The following is a 15,097-nucleotide window of genomic DNA, read 5'->3' as shown; positions in this document are numbered from 1 at the left end:
AGTGAGACTGTATCTCAAAATACAAAATAAAAACGGGCTGGTGATATAGCTTAGTGTAAAGGCCCTGGGTTTAATAACTACCCTACCCCTAAATAGGAAAAAGAAAAGAAAATAAGAAGTTAAGCGCTCTCTGCCTCATTGCTGTGGTTGCCTTTGATTTCCTGGGGAACACGGTCCAGGTGCAGATCCTGCCCCAGCTGAGAACTGTGGCCTCCCTAGCCTGGGCAGCAAGCCTTGCTTCGTGCCAGGGAAGCTGCTGGCAAGGGGGTTTCTCAGGGAGAGGCTGGCTCAGTGGACAATGGGCTCAGTGTGGGAGCCTGGGCTCCCGAGAGAGGTTTCCATGGCACCCAGAAGCTGACTTGGCCGCAGGGTCAATGGTCAATGGGCACATTGTGTGGGAGTCTTGCGTGCCTCTCTCCCCTGGTGTGGGGGAGGATGAGTATGAGGGAGCCGATCTCTCTGACTCCACAAACGCACCCCCCACCGACCTGCACTGTACTGTGGATGGCTTGTGGGTCCAGGCAGCTTGCCAGCCTCCTCTCCTACCCTGCAGGAAGAGTGGGGCTGGGTGAGGTCTGATTCAGGCACAGTCTTCAGGGCTGTTCCTCTGGAGAACGGAGCAGAGAGACGAAACAAGCCCATGGCTCTGTCATGCAGTTATCACTAGCTGTGACAGCAGAAGTCTACCTGTGTCCCTCGTAAAGTCTTTGTAACAGGCTGGTGGGTGCAAGTGGGTGATGTGTCATGGTGGGTGGAGTGGGGAGGAGAGACCAGGTGAGGGATGACAGAAGCAGGGGCCGTGGAGGGAGACATGTGGGTGGAAGCGACACACAGGGTGGAGGGACCTTAGCAAGGACCCAGAGAGCTGGGGGGAGGAAGGGAGGACTAATCCAGGAGTCCTGAGGAGTCCACCCACAGCTGGCTGGAAAGTGTGCAGACCCAGGCCACGAAAACAATAGTCCCTACTCACCCTGATTTGCAGCCTTTGCTGGTTTTCGTGAGGTGAGTAGTCTTACTTTGGTTACCATTGTGAAGGTGCTGGGTGTGGGGAGAGAGCTGACCCCTCTGCCCACCTCGAACTCCGTTTGCAGTGGGAATAGACGTGAGAGCAGTGATCCCAGACAAACACCACCTTGGCGCTCAGGAAGCACAGAGCAGGGTGACTGGCTTCGTGGTGTTCCGGCTGTGCCACCCAGAGTAAGTCACATAACCTCTCTGAACTCCAGTTCTTCCTCTGTGATAAGAAGGGGCACAGTGAGGATTAGGCAGGCTTGGTGCAGCACCTGGCATGGGCTCTGCCATCTGTCAAAGTGAGTGCCTGGCAGTGTCAGAGTCTTTACTCTGCTGGGAGAAACTGAGAGTGAGTAGTCTTTCTCCTGGGACTCTCAGGAACTCTACATGAAAGTCATAGGGTCTTTGTTTCTCTAGTTCATCGGTGACCGACATGAGATGGGCAGAATAAGAAAAACTTAAATTAGTGCTGTACACTAGCAAAAAGAGCTTCGTTATGTTTATATGACCAAAGTACCTATAAGGCTGCCATACTGTTCTGTATGCGTTTTTTTCCTCTCTGGGTGACCTAATTGATATGTTAATCAATGTTCCCCTCCATAAAGAATTGTAGATCCCTAGAAACCTAACCTAATTGATATGTTAACCATTGTTGCACTCTACGAATAACAGATGTGGTGCTAAAATAAGCTGACAAAAGATTGTTAATTACTGCTAGATTTCTCTGTTCCCTGCTAAGAGAAACAAAGTTCTTCCTCATTAGCAAATTTCCTGATCCATGCCCATAACCCCTTACTTTGTAAACTGTGATATGTACATAAAGGCTGCAAGTATAGAGGAGCAACATACAGCTTTTGCAAACTCTAACTGCACTGTGTGGCTGGGCCCAGGATAAAATAAATCAGTGTTGCTTTTTAAAATATATTTTTGCCCCATTTTTTTGAACTCGAGTTTGGGGGCTCATTTGTGGATTATAAGAATCATTAGCTTTGCATTCTCTCTCTGATTCTCCAAGTTCCTGGGAGATGGGTAGCTGCGGCCTATTTAACAGATGAAGAAACTGAGGCTCAGAGAAACCGACCTCTCCTCAACTTACCTGATGTTTCCTTTGCAGACCCTGAGTGCTGAGTAACCCATTCTCCAGAACAAATGTGCAGACTGTCAGAGGGCAGGGTAGGGGGTGGTGGGGAGGAGTTGCCAACCCGACACCCTGCAAAAGATGCAGGACTCAGTGGGGTCAAAAAGGGAAGATGTGTGAGCTGTTGCCAGGATGATTAGTTCCTCTTTCCTGTTCTCCCTGGGCCACTTTGGTCCTGCAAGGAACAGACTCTGAGATAAAGATGAGAGAACAGGAAGTCTATTGCGCACTCCAAAGTCCATCCCTATTATTAGGGTGGGGGTTGGAGCCCGCCAGAAAAAACAGGAGTGGACAGCGGGAGAAAATGGGCTTCCACATGGGCTCAACTAAGGTCTCAGTCATCCATCGAGATGCCTGGAGCAGGGTGGCTTCTGAGGGAAGCCCTGAGTTGGGACAAGTGACTCCCACATCAGCAGCTCATTGCCTTTGAGCTGCCCTGGGTGAGGGGGGATGAGTCATCCCCAGACTTCTGGCCACTTCCTGTCTGTCTTGGAACAAGTGGGACTAGCGTCTCCACCAAACTCAGCTTCCCTCTGAGTCTCAGAGGATGCACTCCTGAGAGAGGCAATGCGTCTGGCCTGACTTATTTTTCTGGGCCAGGCTACAAGGTCAAAGGCCAGGGGCTGACCCCTGAGTGGCTGCATGCAGGCAAATTCTACAAGATTCTCAAAGCTAAGGATGTTGTTTTTGTTTTTATAGTGGGCCTGTGTAACTTTTGTACTGGGGTAAAAATTATGAGTACTTCAAAACTGGCATTTGTTCACTTTCCTGTCTATGTGTTGTGAGGAAAGGTGAGAGATGATACTCTGGTGACACACAGGAGGACCGTGGGACAGAAATCTAGGGGCCTGGCCATGGGTGAGTCTGTCACTGCTAACACTGGAAGGTAGGTGGGTGGGGACTCACAGGTGCCACGTGGAGCAAGAGAAGTCGGGCACAACTGAGTACAAATCCGTTTCTACGGTGTTCAGTAGCAGGCAACTCCAGCCTTACTTAGGGGCCCTGAACGGCTGTGGCCTCGGGGTGCGGAGAGTTTCCCTACGGGGGAGCAGAGGGCTCTGCTGGGGTGATGGTGACATTGTACAGGTCAGTCTGGGGCTGCTAACTTGGGGGTATACAGTCGTGCAAAGTCACTTAGTGATACACAGTCGTATGTGTGTTAGTACATAGGTGAGACTTTAATTTTTGGGTTTTTTTTTGGTACTGGGGATCGAACTCATAACCTTGCACTTGCTAGGCAGGCACTTGTGCCACTGAGCTAAATCCCCAGCGTAAGACTTTAATATTTTTAAAATGCAATTTTCAATGGAAGTGATTTGCATTTTAATGGGCATCTAAGCCAGTAGTGGCTGTCATGACAGTGTTTTTGGCTCACTTATAACGTTTTTCTAAAAGGCCAAGGGGAGCCATGAAGACATTCGGAATAGGCTTTCCATTTCGGTAGGCTCTCAAAGTTCCATCTGCCTCTGATTCTCCTGCTTCCCAGACCCATTAATATCCTGTTCCATGTGCTGGGGGCTATTTTTAGAGCTCATTCGAGAAGAACTTCCTCTCAACTCAGCATGATGCCTACTTCTGTCTGCAGAAGGAGATGCTGCAGGATTCTTTGGGCTGTCTGATCCGAGAGGCTGAGGGTCTTGAAGATTCTCACATCAAACACAACCGCTACAGAATATTAGGAACATGCACATATACAAATAGACACATGCCCATATATGTCTACAAGGGATAGACTCTAGGACACTCAAGTGTACCCAGATCTGTGCATACTTCAGTCCCTTATATAAAATTGCATCTCATGTGCATATAACCTGTGCACATCATCCTTTGTACTTTAAATCATCTCTGGGTGACTTGTAATATCTATTACCATGTAAAAGCTATGTAAATAGTTATTCAGTGCACAGTTGGCTGAATCTTCAGCTGTGAATCCTACAGGTATGGAGGGCTGACTGTATATGTGTGTGTACCTGTATGTCTTTGCATTTCAAAAAAAAATTTTTTTTGGTGGTACCAGGGATAAAACTCATGGCCATGCACTTGCAAGGCAGGTGCTTATGTCGCTGAGCTAAATCCCCAGCCCCATTTCAAAATATTTTAAAATGATTTTAACAATTAAGAAAATAGGATATGAGCAGCCTATATTATTTCTTGACAATTCCTATGTATGCCTTAAGAACTTTGCAAAAGAAGGAAATGTTACTTTCAAATTCTTTTGTAAATATAATGAAATTTTCCACCTACTAAATGTATCATTTAATGAAGTTGACATTATGATCGACTTTATAGGCACTTAGTTAAAAGTACATTCATTTTGATTATGCAGTTCTCTTTTTATATTTTGGAGTAAATTAATCTTCTTTCCCAGAACTCAGACTTTTCTCAGGAGGACAGTGGTCATCCTGTAAACAAGAGTGGGCTAAGGAGTAACCTTGGTGGCCAGATGGACAGGCCACGACCTTTGGAAGGCACAGAAGAATGCAGCTGGGCTATGCAGCACAGGTTGTAGGTTGGGGACAATGAGGATGGATGGTTTTGGAAGAAACAGGCCATTTCCCCAGGAAGTGGCAAACATAGTGCTTATTTCCAGTTGTGGTGATGAGGAAGAAGTCTTTTAACTCAAAAGACGCTGTAATCAAGCTCTACTGTCTGATCAATGATCTTGAAAAGTCTTCCCATAGGACAGACTTGATGAGCTGACCTGGAAAGATGTTCTAGATCAAGTCATGTGAAAGAGGCAAATCTCACAGCACAGAAAATAGTAAAATGCATGCTGTGATCAAAACTCCAGTGAGGGGATTTAGCTCAGTGGCATAAGCGCCTGACTTGCAAGTGCGCAGTCGTGAGTTCAATCCCTGGTCCCGATAAAAAAAAACACAAACCTCCTGTGAGTAGTTAAATTTTTAAAATGTATTACAGTAAAAGACACATTGCTATTAAACCCCCTCAAATACTTTCCCTCTTTTCAAGCACACTTATCCCACTATTCTTGCCATTTTCCGAAGCAGTTCTGGATTCCTCTTTCATGAGTGTCTTGGTATCCCGAATTGTTTACTCTTCCTGGTCATTTTGACTTTGGAGAAGAGCCAGAAGTTGTGCGGTACCAATCTGGTGAATAAGATGGGTGGGGACACGTTGTCCCTCATGCGTGCTGAACAGCAGCATTCAGTGTACTTTTGATCACACCTTGTAAAGACACTCACAAAAGAGGACTTCCAGAGCTACTTCAGAAAGTGCTAAGAAAAATGGGCAAAGTGCATGCAAAGTGAGGGGGATTAATGGCGATATGTCTTTTACCGCAATGCTTTTTAAAATTTAAATATTCACTGTATATTTTGATCACACCTCATATAGTATGTATGAACACACACACACACATCATGTTCACCTATGCCAAAAACACAGATAAAAACCTGGAAGATTGATCTGGAGACCCTGACAACATCCAGGAACCTTCAGCTTCTTCAATGAGTGTGTACATCCATCTCTTGATCTATTTAATCAGTCTTAAAATGGGTCAGCCCATTCCAAATGCTCACCTCACAATTTCAAAACAAAGTTTCTCATAAGAAAATAAGAAAACTGTTCTAATCTAGTTCTAACCAATGCCTCCAGGCCCACTGGAAGCCCTGACCGGCTGAGGGGACCATGTACATCCGGTGAATTCACCCTACCCAGCCAGGGATTTAGCTCAGTGGCATGGCATAAGTGCATGCCTGGCAAGCATGAGGTCACAAGTTCAATCCCTGGTACCAAAAATAAAAAATAAAAAAATTCACCCTGCCTCCAGCCACAATTCTGAACTTCTGGATCAGGGAAGGGGCCCCCAAAAGGCAGGCAGGCATATCACTCCACAATAGGCTTCTGTGTGTTTTCAAAGAATTAATTTTTTTCCCTTTTTTTTCTAAAAGTGTATAATTTTTTTTTTTTTTTTTTTTTTTGGTATCAGGGATCAAACTTACAACCACACACTTGCAAAGCAGGTGCATATGCTGTTGAGCTAAATCCCCAGCAAAATGTATAAATTAATCCTGAATAAATGAAATAATCAAAAGCCATGCTAGCTACTGTAAAGAGAGGCTCATGGCATCCCTGTTCTCATTAGCTGCTTCATTGATCCATCCATTCATTCACTCAGCTTGGACTCATTTCTAGCTGGGGTGTTCCTAGCCCCTGTCCTGGGGTGGCGGCAGAAGGCAGTGTAACTTGGGCCAAGGTTCCAGGTTACCAGCACATTCTTCACGGCCACAAAACACAGACTCAGAGATACAATCATTAAACATGCAAAGACAGTGAACCTGGAGCGCTAAGCCCCAGCTTTGGGGCCCAGTTTCCTGTGTGGTCTGCATGAGTGTGCTTGTCTCTTGCCATGGGGCCGGTTCTCCACCATTGGTGTTTTCCACAAGGCTCCCCCCTCCCCACTCTCCCCATGAGAAGCATTTTTTTAAAATACGGATTGAGATTTTTAAATATTTTAATAGTTTAGTATTTATTTTAATGTGTATTAAAATATATGATATAATAAATCTATAATATTACACCGATAAGTAGACTCTCAGGAACAAATTTTTGAAGGGACTCATTGGTTCCTTTAAGGAAAAAGGCAGTAAATACATAACAATGCGTGTGGTACTTAGCTACAGCTCGGTAAGAGGAGCTGATGCTTAGAGTGTAGGAGGTGCCACTTTACTACGTGGCAAGTTCCTCAAGGCTATAGATGGTGCAGGGCAGCTTGACAGTACCACGCTTGGTGACTCACTCAGCAGGAGCAAACCTCCTACCCATTGTGATCCAGATACCCAGCGCTTGGTGACTCACTCAGCAGGAGCAAACCTCCTACCCATTGTGATCCAGATACCCAGCACATCCAAGCGTGAAGTGATAATCCTTGGGGATCACCTGTCCACCATGGGTGGGGTGACAGACCTGCGGGAAAGGGTGATGGCTGTTTCACAGGCCAACGCAGGAGAGCAGAAGCTGGTGGTCACAGATCTGTGTCGTGTTGTGGAGGACAGGGTGGCCAGGTACCCTCCCATCAGCATCTGTCCAATGTACATAATACTAAACAGAGAACAAAGACCAATTGGAGAAGTTGACCGAGAGCTCAGTAAAGGAAAAAGTGTTGTGATTTAGAATTTTGGAGACACTTTTTTCTTTCTTTTTGAGCAAGAAGCCCACGTTTTGTGTTTTTTTTTTTACACTGAGCCCCACAATCATGTAGTGGGCATCCCTAAGACTGTCCAGGTAAGGCTCCTGGAAGGCACTGATAGATACTTCTCCTGGCATTCGAGGATCTAGAGAAGTTTCAGGGTGGACCTGGCCTCTGCTGTGGGCTTTGGAGTCAGATGAGATTAAGACCTGCAGTGAGGGGATGTTCAGGGCCAGCCCAGGGGACAGCAAAGGTATGGTCTGGTTGCAGCACAGGTGGGAAATAGGAGCCCAGAGGAGGTGCAGGAAAGAGAACTGGAGGGTTGGGATTGTCATGGTGCTTATATAGTAACAAGCAGCAGATTCCTTAGAAGCTTTTAGAGGCCAGGGGCTGAACTTCAGCAAGATGGATTCTATGAGAAGAGGCTGAGACACCAGGAAAGGTGGAAAGAATCCCAAGCAGGAGAGATGCCAGGCATGAGTTACCCAGGCCAAGAGAAAAGGCTCAATTGCAGTCATTTCTCCAGTATTTTGATCACATATCCATAAATCATTTTTGAGCACACACTCTAGTGTATGTATCTATTTCCACATTAAGCACTTGCATAACTTCTGCTTCGAATGGATGCTAAAAAAATCACAACAAGCTGGGCATGGTGGCTCACGCCTGTAATCCCAGAACTTGGGAAGCTGAAGCAGAAGGATCATTGCGAGTTTGAGACCAGCCTGAGCTACAAAGTGAGCTCAAGGCCAGCCTGAACTGCGTAGAGAGACTCCGTCTCAAAAAAGAAAAAAAAAAAAAAAAAAAAAAAAAACACAACAAAGGGCCAGGGATGTAGCTAAGAGGCACAGTGCTTGCCTGGCAAGTGTGAGGTGGTGAATTAAATTCCTGATACCAGAATACAAAAACAAACAAAAAATCAAAACTTTTGAAAAGATTAAAAATATAAGCTAAAAAGAAAAGTACCAATATTTTCCTCCTGCCACCGCAAACTGCCATGAGACACACCAGAGATTCAAAGCCTGGCTTTATGCCCCGAGGCCCCTCTCCTTTATATGGCCAGGCCATCTCCCCAGACTCCTCAGGCAATCAGAGGCTAGGTTCCACATATGTGGGGGAGGGCAGAGCTGCCCAGACTCTGGGAGGGTAGACTGGGGGCAGTAAATGCTGAATGAGTTTAATCTCCGAGGGGAAGTATCAGAGAATCCTCACGAAAAGTCATGTGGCAAAATTGTCACCTGGAGATTACCAGGAGGATGCTGAGAAATCGAGTAACTTCCTGTGTGGCCAACTTCAGTGCCCATGTGTGTCCTACTGGACCCCACTCATCACCTTGGGGTTGGGCCTGCTTTTTCCAGAGGAATGAGTTGCTGGTATTGAGTGCCACTGTCAGAGCAGGACCAGTGTCCTTTTATGCAGGGGGACACTGGAGCACATGCAGTAGGTCTGTCCATGGGCATCCTCCATCTGAGGGCCAGAGGTCTGGGAGTAATGGCGGATACGGGCCCCTCCTTTCCCACTGGCTGGATAGCTCCCAGGCCCCTGCCAGACGTCTCCCCAGAGGTATCCTCAAGTACTGTTGGTGGTAACTCTTGTAATCCACAAACAAGCCCCCCAGAGTCCCCAACCTTGAGTCCAAAAATGGGGCAAAACATGTTTTTTTAAAAAAGTAGCGCTGATTTATTTTATCCTGGGCCCAGCGACACAGTGCAGTTGGAGTTTGCAAAAGCTGTGTATCTCCCTCAAAACTTTCCAGACTTTTTGTAGAAAACATAGTTTACAAAGTAAGGGGTTATGGGCGTGGATCAGGAAATCTGCTAAGGAATGCGGAAGACCTTTGCTTCCCTTAGCAGAGGACAGAGAAGTCTAGCAGGAATTAACAATCCTTTATCAACTTATTTTAGCACAACATCTGTTATTTATAGAGGGCAACAATGGTTAACATATCAACTAGGTCAGGTTCCCAGAGATTTACAATTCTTTACAGGGGAGAGCATTGACTAACATATCAATTAAGTCACCCAGAAAAAAAAAAACGCATACAGAACAGTATGGCGGCATTACAGGTACTTTGGTCGTATAACTTAGGCATAACACAAACATAACGAAGCTCTTTTTGCTAGTGTACAGCAGTAACCACTTACTAGCACACCCTATACTGGGCTCCTTTTTTCTCTTCTTCGTCTCATTCCCTTCTCCTCATATAGCTTGTTGAATAAACTACTTGCACTCCAATTCTTGTCTGGAGTCAAGGCAGCTCCTGGCAGGTGGTATGACTTATGCGGGGTACCTGTACTAGTCCCTCCTCCTGGGTCCTGGCAGACATCACCAATCAGTCACCAGAGGCTTTTCTGGAAGCCTAGAGTTCTCAGGTCAGGAGTTGGCAGGTGAGCTAACACCTGTCACCAGCCACAGAACCTAACTGGGATCACTGTCCCCTGGCTTCCAGCCCTTAGCGCAGAGTGAGCCAATGCCCAGGTGAACCAGGTGAAGTGGGTGAGGTGGAAAGGGAAGAAGAGGATCCCTTTCACAGGATTCACAGAACAGAAAGAGAGAGAGAGAGAGAGAGAAAGAGAGAGAGAGATAGCTTAGTGACAACACTCAATCATCAGGCCCTAGATATGGAAGATAACAGATTAAACTGACATTGTTTAAGTGCCTGGGAACAATCTCCATGCCAAGGTCTTTGAAGGCATCTCCACCCTCCTCTTGGGCCCTTACCAATGACTTGTCCAGTGCCTGCACTAGGCAGTGACAGCGTCAGCTACAAATAGAGGACTGGGACGCCAAAGCCTGGGCTCTTCCTCTGCCCTGTGCTACCCTGCACATGATATGGGGCCTCAAAGGTGAGCCCCGAATGCACTATGCCTGTCGTTATTCAGCATTCTGTGTCCTAGAGTGGCCAAGGTGTTCTGACCATCACCGAACTATATTCTTCTTGGTTAAGTATTAGGGCGACAGTGGGGAGCCAGGAGGGTTTGCTAGCTTTTTCCATATGAACATGGTTGCAAACCAAAACAATACAATTTGTCAGACTATGTGTTCTGATTTTTTTTTTAACTGACAACAAATGGTTAACAAATTGTTATCTGTGGTGTACAACTGTAAAGCTGTAATATATATGCTTTTTTTTTTGAACTACTGAAGGTAGAAGGCAAGACTTTGCACATGCCAGGCAAGCTCTTGACCATCAGAGCTACAGCCCCAAGTCTTTTTGTTCTATTCTATTCTACTTCATTCTATGCTACTTTATTTTATTCTATTTTACTTTATTTTGAGTTAAGGTGTCGCTAAATTACCCAAGCTAAGTTCAGACTTCCAAACCTCCTGCCTCAGCTTCTTGAGTAGCTGGAATTAGCAGAGTCTATGCTGCACATACATACGGTGAAATGGCTTCATTGAGCTAATTAGGATACCCATTAACTCACGCACTTAGCAGTTTTGTGATAAGAACATTTAAGATCCACATTTCTGGCAATTTCAAAGTACACTCCACATTTCAAGTAGTCACCACACTGTACGAGGTGCTGTTGCAGAACATGGTGAACATGGTGATTGCTGCTACCAAGGGACATCCAGAAGCAAGGCGGGGGCCTTTGAGGTAAGAAGTGCTGTGTCAAACCGTAGCAACAGTATGTGACAAGTTTCATCTCCAGCAGTGCAGTCGGTTGTGAGCTATGATTGTGAGGAAGTGGGTTTTTTTTTCTTGTCTTTTTGAGACAGGGTTTTGCTATGCAGTTCAGGCTGGCCTTGAGCTCACTTTGCAGCTCAGGCTGGCCTTGAACTCACTTTGCAGTTCAGGCTGGCCTTGAGCTCACTTTGCAGTTCAGGCTGGCCTTGAGCTCACTTTGCAGCTCAGGCTGGTCTTGAACTCCCAATTATCCTCCTGCCTCAGTCTCCAGAGTGCTGGGATTACAGGCATGAGGCACCACGCCCAGCGGAAGTATGTTTTAAGTTGTACCGTAAATCATGAATTGTGAGCAATACATTAGCAGAAAATTTGGGGGGAAAAACATGAAAATGTGTCAGTTTCATTGGAGTTGTGAGTTCCTGTCACATCAGAGTCTAGCTTTTTAAGAAACATTATCATGGGAGGTGAAACCTGGGTCTATGGTTATGATCCTGAGACTGAGGTTCAGAGTTCTCAATGGAACTCATCCAGTTCTCCTTCTACAGTAGAAGGAGGAGGAGGAGGAAGAGAGGAGGAAGAGGAGGAGGAGGAAGAAGACTTGGTAATCAAGATTCAATATCAAAATGGTAATCAATGGTAATCAAGATTCAATATCAAAATGATGTTTTTTGGCCCTGAAAGTATTATACAAGCTGAATTTGTCTCTGGAACATTATGGAGAATGCTGAATAGTATATGGGCTTATTAAAGCATTTCACAAACTACGTGGGTAGAAAACACCCTGAGAAATGGGCAGTTTCACCCTTCATCACGACAGTGCTCCAAGTCACGTATCACTTCGGGTACAGCAATCTCTGTCAAAAACACATGGTGACCCTCATCCACCTTATTCACAGGATCTGGCATGATGTGATTGGTAGCTCTTCCCCAAAGTCAAAATGACCAGGAAAGGCAAACGTTTGAATTGATCCAAGTCTTCAAGTCTGCCATGACAGAGCAACTAAAGCTACTCATGAAAGAGGACTTGCAGAACTGCTTCAGAAAGTGGCAAGAACAATGGGATACATCTGTCTGAAGAGATAGGGAATATTTTTTAGGGGGATTAATGTCAATATGTCTTAGGGTAATACATTTTTTAAATTTTTATTTATTTATTTTTTTTTTGGTACTGGGGATCGAACTCACAACCTTGTGCTTGCCAAGCAGACACTTACGCCACTGAGCTAAATCCTGGGCCCTGTAATACATTTTTGTTTGTTTGTTTTTTGTTTTTTTTGTTTTTGGTACCAGGGTTCAAACTCACGATCTTACGCTTGCCAGGCACGGACTTACACCACTGAGCTAAATCCCCAGCCCTCTCTAATACATTTTTAAAATTTAAACATTCCCCATATTTTTATCAGAGCTCATATAATAGCTCTCCAGAACTTACTCTTCCTGTCTAAATGATACTTTAAGCCCTTTGACCAATCTCTCTCCACCCTCAAGAATACCACAGTCTATGCTTCTGTGAGTCTGATTTCTCTCTCTCTCTCTCTCTCTCTCTCTTACTTTAGATTCTACATCCAAGTGAGGTCATGCAGCATTTTGTGTTTCAGTGCCTGGCTTGTTTGATTTAGCACAGTGTCTTCCAGGTCCATCCATGTTGCTACAAATGACAGGCTCTCCTTTTTAAATAAGGCTGAATACGATTCCACTGTGAACATATACCAGCTTTTCGTTATTCATCCATCCACACTGTGTTCTGATTTTTAGATCTGGAGACTGCAATCATCTCTGGAGAGACTGGGAGGGGAAATAGAGACGCAATGAGGTCCCGACCCCAGGAGACTCCAGGAATCCTCATTCCCCTGTGGGTACTGCTGAGCTGCTGGTTCTGAAAGTATTTTCTTTGGAAACTACTTCTTTGGAGGGTTGGGACATCCAGATAGTCCTGGGGAATAGAAAACTTGTTCTTTGCTAGAATATATTTAAAAACAAGACAATTGCATGCTTCTTCTGGCATCTAAAGCATTTTTGGAAAGTGCTAAAATCTTACTTAAAAAAATTGAAGACCAAGAAGCAAGCTCTCCCTGAGAACCAGCACTATTCATGGGCCACTGCCAGTGGGGAAGACAGCCAGACCCCAGCCTTTTCCTGTGAGTCACCACCACTTGCAGACTGCGGGGAAGAGAACAAGAATTCACAAAGAAGCAAGCCCTCCCTGTAAACCAGCATCATGCATGGGCCCCTGCCTCCTGGGGACAGCCAGACCCCAGCACCTTCCAGCACACAGGGTGGGAAACAAGCAGAGCCAATCTCTGCAGCCCCTTCCCCCACCGCCCTAAGTGACCGGCAGATCCTGAGAAACAGACAGTGACCGTAGCTATTGTGGTGAAATGCAATCTGATGCTTGTGGTGTTTAGTGTTCAACTGACTTTGCAGATCGAGGGCCAGTGGTCTGATCATCCATTCAGAGGAGAAGAGGATGCAATGTGGCATCTGTGGGGTCTCTCCTTCTGAAGGTGATAGCCATTGTTAATTCGCTATTATCTTGTTTTGAAGTCCTGTATCATTTTCATTGTTTTGTTGGGTTGGGTTTTATTCTGTGTCATTTTGTTTGATTTTATTATATTCAATGGCATGGACAGCTATTTCAAAGATAGTAAGATATATCATGATAGCCATTTTGGATTTACTATTGTCTTACTTTGAAGTCCTTTATTGCATTCATTGTTTTGTTTTTACTGTGTATTCTGTTCTGTTTTGTTTGATTTTTACTATGTCTGAAGATATCTGCAGCTATTTTGAAAACAAAATTGTTGATTTCGTATTGTTTTGAAGTCCTGTGTCACATTGCTTTGTTTTGATTAGCTTTATTCTGTTTTATGTTGCTTGGTTTTATTCTCTTTAAAATAAAAAAAAAATTAAAAGTGTCTCTAAAATCAAGCAGTTGGGCCTCTGCATTTCCATATTGTTTTCATTTATTTGCCTTCTACCCTGCATGTAGGGTAGGAGGAGGCTCTGCTTCCTTTGAATGGGGCTATTCCAGCCGGGCAGGGGAGTCTCCGGGAGAAGCTGCACGTGTCCACCACACACCCAAGTTCACCAGCATGGCTCAGTCTCCTTGCCTGTCCCGCAGCTGGCAATTCCCCCAGCCCAGCTCTGCTAGGCGTGGCTTTGATTTTCGATGCTAGATTTTAGATTTTAGGAAGTCTGTCCCCACCACCCCAGGTCAAAGATGCATCCTTGAAAAGCCCTTGAGCTTTGACAACAAGGTCAAGCAATGTGGCCTTGTTTGAAGCCCAGGCTGTGCCATAGGGAAGTCTTGCTTAATTTTGTGTGTAAAATGGGATCCCTGCCCCTTCCTCTTAGAGTTGATGGAGTAAATGAAGTGAGAGAACAACATAGGCTCCCCAGGAGGGAGTGGCCTGCCCCACGGGGAGGCCAAGTGTGTGAGTTAACCGCCTCAAAGCCCCATCTGTGAATGCAGATGACTGTATTTTCTCTTCACAAATCCTTCTTGGGAAATGCAAATAAATATTCAGAGTAGGGCCAAATAAATACAGTAGTGGCACTTACAGTCACATATCACTTAACAGCATGGAGACATTCTGAGAAAAGCTTCCTTAGGTGACTTAATTCCTGTACAAACATCTCAGTGTATCGTTACACAAGCCGAGAGCTATGATGCTGGGAAGCCATATAACCTTTTGGGACCACTGTGGTATTAATCCGTCCTTTGTTGATTGAAATATTGTTATGCAGTGCATGGCTGTGGGTTTTGACAATGCTCTCTGTCATTTATTCATTTACAGTGTTCATTAATGCAGAATTTTCTCATTTAACACCCCCCCCCCAATGACTATTAACGCTTACAACTAGGGTACACTGTTCAGACTTGTAAGCTGCTGCTCAGATGTATCACCTAGGTTTGGACTTGACGCAGAAATGAGCAGCAGTGCAACATTTTGGTGGCTTTGTCTTCTACTGTAACTTTGCTGATGTACTATGCAGTATAGTAGCTTTGGGTTTTGTGGTACAATGCTACCTGTGAGATTAATGCAAATCGAAGCAAAGTCATCAACTTGGAGTCTCCTTTGACCCTTTCTTTGTTCTGAATATTGCAATGTACATACTATATATAGTATGTAAGACAGGATGAGGGAGAGGTTTTCTTTTTAAATGA

At 45.1% G+C, this 15,097-nt stretch overlaps 1 long non-coding RNA gene across 1 annotated transcript; it reads left to right on the top strand.

Annotated features, from left to right (window-relative positions):
* The first annotated feature begins 327 nt into the window (after positions 1–327).
* LOC111756567 (uncharacterized) lies at positions 328–13,857 on the top strand. The gene is made up of 3 exons (XR_002790995.2): positions 328–1,002; positions 1,092–1,197; positions 12,685–13,857. It is a non-coding gene; the product is annotated as an uncharacterized LOC111756567 (long non-coding RNA).
* The last annotated feature ends 1,240 nt before the right edge of the window (positions 13,858–15,097 follow it).

The sequence above is a fragment of the Cavia porcellus genome, unplaced genomic scaffold, assembly GCF_034190915.1.
Source record: "Cavia porcellus strain 051 isolate PalLab524CR breed Dunkin Hartley unplaced genomic scaffold, mCavPor4.1 scaffold_18, whole genome shotgun sequence".
In the NCBI taxonomy this organism is placed as follows: Eukaryota; Metazoa; Chordata; class Mammalia; order Rodentia; family Caviidae; genus Cavia; species Cavia porcellus.
This window is presented reverse-complemented; position numbering and strand designations above follow the sequence as displayed.